Raw genomic sequence first — 6000 nt, forward strand, 5'->3', positions numbered from 1 at the left:
GATAAGGGTTAACATGGTCTTTGAATTTAAATGTATAAAACTATAATTTGGAAATGGAAGAACAGAACAGGCTTGGAGAGGCTACCCTCACTGTTCTCCAAAATCCCAGCCTTCTGACAACGTTTGGTAGACCTGTCCCCCTCTCTGCATATTAGATGATAGTGACAGGTGGCCAGACCCCTTCACATGGTAATAACTCTCACAAGCCTCTCAGAGAGTCCATTGGGGGGGAGATGTGGACTACATGATAATTAATCTTAAGGCAATTCTCAGGGTCACCTTCAAGATTGTATTATGCCTGTAGTTAGGCTAGAGAGTATTCCACATCTTTTTGTAGTTGGCACGCTAAGTTCTGACTGGTACATCCTCCCCAGGTATGAGCAATCACTTGGCACAGAATTAAGGTGGGCTGTACCAAGATGGGGCCTAGGGGCCTCAACTTGTCCTTCTTCCCAGGAGAACCCTTCGTAACTACCTACATTAAAAAGTCATAAATCAATAAGCGGAAATTATACCTAAATTTGGCCCTCCAAAGTGGGACATCTCAAGGCAGGGGGCTTACAGGTCATAGGTGGGTTTAAAGATTCTTTTTTTTTTTTTTTTTTGAGACAGAGTCTCACTCTGTTTCCCTGAGTTAGAGTACTGTGGCATCATAACTCACACCAACCTCAAACTCTTGGGCTTGAGCAATCCTCTTTAAAGAATCTTTAGCTGTCAATTGGCTGAAAGAGTTGGCTTTGTCTAATAGACAAGGAGTCAGTGAAAAGGAATACTGAGTTAAGATAAGGATCTGTTGTTCATCAGAGACAAACTTCAGGACAAATGCCCAGATTCAAGTAGTTTGTTATATATTTTGAGTGAGCAGGGACACTAAAAAAGGCGATTCAAGGGAGGTTGGGGGAAAACCTGGCTTGCTGAACCACAAAGTCTGAAGGGCTGGTAAGAATAGGTATGAAGTAAGCTAGGTAAACCAATGACCAATAGAAAGAGACAATCAGTGACCAATAGAAAAGGGCAATACTGCATGGCGGTTCAAAGAAGTCAATGGAAGACTTGCAACCAGTTTCTAATGGAGAGGCCTCTGCATCTCTGTCTCTCTCTCCTCTGCTCCTTCCTGAGAGGGACTCCCTTCCAACTCTCTTTGGTAGTACTCTAAACTTCATCTTCGTTCTTTCTAAGTAAAATTTCTTTGTTACGCTGAAACTTATGCAGATTACTTTTGCCTTCTAGCCACATTGCCTGTGATGCTCCAGTTTTATTTTCAGTTTCCACTCATTTTTGCTTTTGAACCACTGTGCCTCCGTTAAACTTTCTAGCTCAGCCCAGTAATCAAACGAGGTCAACTGGGTTCAGGGAACTGGGGCTCCCAATCCCCCAAATTGAGGACCTGCAAGTATAGCTTGCATAGCCTTGGGACTGTTAATGAGTCACAAAGGATTTCTCTAAGAAGGAAGGGGGACATAAGGAGGCATGTCTGATCTCCTTTCTCATGGTTAGCAACTAGGTTTTAAGGATCTACTTGGCCAAAGGGGTGGCCCAGTCACTCAACCACTTGGGTTAGGCTTGAGATTTTATTTTAGTTCACAGAGGGAGGGATTTATATGTTAAATATTGACATATATATTAGTATTTGATATACATAAATAGTCCTTATAAATCAATTAAAAATTGCATGTTACCGCCCAACCAAGTTCATCTGCCTGCTTCCCAGGAGGAAGCCAATACCCAGAGACAGCAGGGTTTAGAGCAGAGAAAAAGTTTATTCTGAAAAGCACTAAGCTGGGAGATGGGAGGAATTTTTCAAATCTGCCTCTCTGAGAATTGGGAAAACAGGGTTTTTAAAGACAATTTAGTGGACAGAGGGTTAGGCACTCAGGGTCTGCTGATTGGCTAGTTTGAAGATGGAACCACCAGTCCTTTGGTATGGCTGCTGTCTGCGGTTCTTTGGGTGTGGGGGTCATCCAAGACCAGTTGAGTCAGTTCCTTGGTCTGGGTGAGTCACTTCATTGGAATGTAGGACCTGGAAGATATGTCAAAACTAGGTTCTTAATAGGTGATGTTATCTGTGGAGAAAGTTAAGAATCTTTATAACACCAGTATGCCCTTTAGAGTAGTAATTAGAAGCAAACAAGGGGACAGTGACTATTATCAAGCAAATGACGGGATAGTGGTTGATTATTATCATTATTTTAGCTAAGCCCGTTCCTTTGCAGTTTTGGGACCTTGCTTACAACCCTTCATCAATTTGTAAGGGTGGTCTCATGAACATCCCAACTTAAATGGCCAAAATATATGTACAGGAAAATGGCCAAAATATATGTACAGGAAAATCCATATGTAACAAATATGGAATGTTCACTAAAATTTTTAAAAAATTCTAATTTGAACAGAATTTTAAAAAATTCTTAAAGCTTTCAGATTGCGAAAAATAAAAAGATTGATAATCTCTAGTCTAGTGATTAGACTAGAGCTGCTGGGAGAGTCCAACCTACCCTCCACACTAGCACCAACTCTGTGGAGAGTGTTCTTTCCTATATTTGTTGAAATTGTAAAGTCTATGCACCATTGATTCTAAGAATTGATCCTAAGGAACTAATAGATATGCACATAAGGATGTTTGTGACAGCAGAATTTATTAGTAGGGGACTACAAGACAACATTGAAGTTCATTAGAAAGGAGTTGGTTGAATAAATTATGGTACATTCGACAATAGAATCCTCACTCAAAACTATATTTGAAATACATTTACAGAATATGACGATTATAAACACATGTTTACATAGGCATTTAAAGTTACCCAATGGTTAGTTCACTTTCTCTGTATTATTTTAATGCTTTTTCTACCTTCACGTGTAATCAACAAAACAGGAATAACAAGGAAATAGGCAATTCTGAGCCATTTGTCCCTGGTCCAGCTCGTCAGATTCCTATTGAAGCTTAAAGACTTGTTTCACCAACTGCTGTGTGACGTTTCCGCACAAGAAGCTCCTTCTCATAATAGTGTAAGGTTAGGTGGAGAGAGGTGCCCTTCCCTACTTTGCCACAGCTCAGAGCATAAGTCTGACCCTTTAAAGGAGACATAGGTGCTCAGGAGAAGGTGGTGTGATGAAGGGGGTGCTGGGTGGGAAGGCAGATGTGTCTAGCAGAGGGTAAACAAGGTAGGGCAAACAGCATTTATGACCAGGAGGGGACCTGGCGGAAGGAACTCCTGATAGCTAATTGGGCACTCTGCAGAGTCTCAGAAAGACATGTGTTTCAGAAATCAGAGATCCTACATGAGCAAGAGGGGTAAATTTGGGGTAACATGCTCTTTAAAAATACACATCATTGTAGTCTGGTATTGTGGCTGGCCTGCAGTCCCAGTTACTTGGGGGGCTGAGTCAAGAGGATCGCTTGAGCCCAGGAGTTTGAGGTTGCTGTGAGCTATAACATCACAGCACTCTAGCCTGAGCAACAGAGTGAGACTCTGTCTCAAAAAAGAAACAAACAAACAAAAAACACACACACATAATTTTTTTTAAAATAAACCTTATTATGTATATTTACTGTATACAACATATTAGGGGATAGATACAGACAGTGGAAAGGATACTGTAGCGAAGTAAATTAACATGTCATCATCTCACTTAATTACCTTGTTTTTGTGTCAAGAGCCACAAAACTCAACTGGCATAGCATGAATTTCATATAGGAGGCAATTGTATCACCAACAGTTCTCATGTGGCGCATTAGAGCTCCAAGCTTGTTCATCCTACACAACTGCTACTTTGCATCCTCTGACCTACAATCCTCCCATTTCCCCCATCCAACTATTTTGTTCTTCATCTTTGTACAAACGAATTTTTTTTTTAATTTTATTCTTGTATAACCAAATATTTTTTAGACTCCGTGTAAGTGAAATCATGCAATATTTTGCTGCGTCTGACTTACTGCACTTAGAATAATGTCCTCTGGGCTCGTCCACATTGTGCTGAATGATAGAATTTCATTCTTTTAAATGTTCTGTTGAACATATATACCACACTTGCTTTATCCATTTGTTCATCAAGGGACACGTAGGCTGTTTCCGTATCGTGGCTATTGTGAATAATGCTGCAATGAATGTGGGAAGTTTAACCCATTTGTACACACTACAGGCAGGAAACTCAAGTTATACATAATTATGTAGCTTAAAAAATAGACTTTTAAAAATTTATGTATCAGTCAACAAATTTATAGCAACTTCTATTTTTCTAATTAATAAAATATATTATTTATAATACATAAAATTATCAAAACTCATCAGTCTTCCAGAGTTCTCCCACATCTCTCTAATCTCCATCTCTGACTCCTGACCTGGAACACAGGCTGTCAAGGACTGAAGCAGGTTGTAGATATATTATGGTATCAGACATTGCCAAGGTCAACCCAGGAGCTAACCCTCAATCTGGTCCAAACCTACTCATATGACCATAAACCTCCTTCTATTGAAATAAACAAAAAAGCTGCAAGAATCCACTTCCTCTAGTTTCCCCAATCTCCTCTCCCCAGTATGTCTAAGTTTCTACCATCCACACTAACAGTGGAGCCAGGAGATTTAGTCACTATTTCCTGTAGTCTGTGCCCTTACAAACCGTAACGACTTTCCGTCTAGGAGGCTAAATCTGGTTTCTCCTGCCTGTGCTTGAAAAGAGTAACATCTGTGAACAGTGCCTGAGACAAACCAGTCTCTGACCTCGGGAGTGACTGCCTTCTCCCTGGGTAGAGAACAGCTTCTCAGGGAGGAGAAGGCACAGACCCTGAGAGGGCCCAAGTCAGAAACCAAGACAACACACAGGAGTGGGGTAGGGCAGGTTGAAATAGAAAAGAGAAAATATGAAGGATAGAAGGAGAAAGAAGCAAAAAAGAGAAGGAAAGAAATGAAACACAAGTGTAGGGGTAACCAGGAAAATCTTTGTGGCATCCTGGCACATCCATATTATCCCCAGTTTCAAACCCCGCCTGTTGGAATTTCTCCCCCGTAGCCAATATTTAAGAGCTAAGTCTTACCCTGTGGTTTTCAATATTCTCCAGAATTGCTTGTACTAGTTTTCTAGCTACATGGCCTCAAGCAAGTACTTCTAATACACTTTTATTACTGAAGAAGCAATACACATAGCATGTATGTGGTGGGAAAGAATAAAATACTGACAAACAAAACAACTAAAACATCTCCTTACTAGCCAAGCGTACACACCTCCTAGGGTATTCTGCTGTATACAGTAGAACCTCCATAGCTGACCACCGCCCCACCTTGACCACCTCCTAGTCCTGACAGGCACCACATGTCAGTTTCAGTACAGTAGACCTAGTTCCTTATGTTGACCACCTCCATATGTTGACCAGTTTGTTACAGTCCCCGTTGGGTGGACAACTTACAGAGGTTCTACTGTATTTTGAATGGTAGCAGTCTCCCTTTTATGCTACTATCTTTTAATTTTTATTTATTTATATATTTGTTTATTTCTTTTTTCTTTCTTTTTTTTTTGAGACAGAGTCTTAAGCTGTCACCCCAGGTAGAGTGCGATGGCGTCATAGCTCACAGCAATCTCCAGCTCTTGGGCTCAAGCGATCCTCTTGCCTCAATTTTTCTATTTTTAGTAGAGACAGAATCTTGCTTTTGCTCAGGCTGGTCTCGAACCCGTGAGCTCAAGCAATCCAACTGCTTCAGCCTCCCGAGTGCTAGGATTACAGGCATGAGCCATTGCACCCGGCCTTATTTGTGTATTTCTTTTTTTTTTTTGTAGAGACAGAGTGTCACTTTATGCCCTTCGGGTAGAGTGCCATGGCCTCACACAGCTCACAGCAACTTCCAACTCCTGGGCTTAAGCGATTCTCTTGCCTCAGCCTCCCGAGTAGCTGTGACGACAGGAGCCCGCCACCATGCCCAGCTATTTTTTGGTTGCAGTTCAGCCGGGGCCAGGTTTGAACCTGCCACCCTCGGTCTGTGGGGCCGGCGCCTTACCGACTGAGCCACAGGC

The sequence above is a fragment of the Nycticebus coucang genome, chromosome 7 (assembly GCF_027406575.1).
Source record: "Nycticebus coucang isolate mNycCou1 chromosome 7, mNycCou1.pri, whole genome shotgun sequence".
Lineage (NCBI taxonomy): Eukaryota > Metazoa > Chordata > Mammalia > Primates > Lorisidae > Nycticebus > Nycticebus coucang.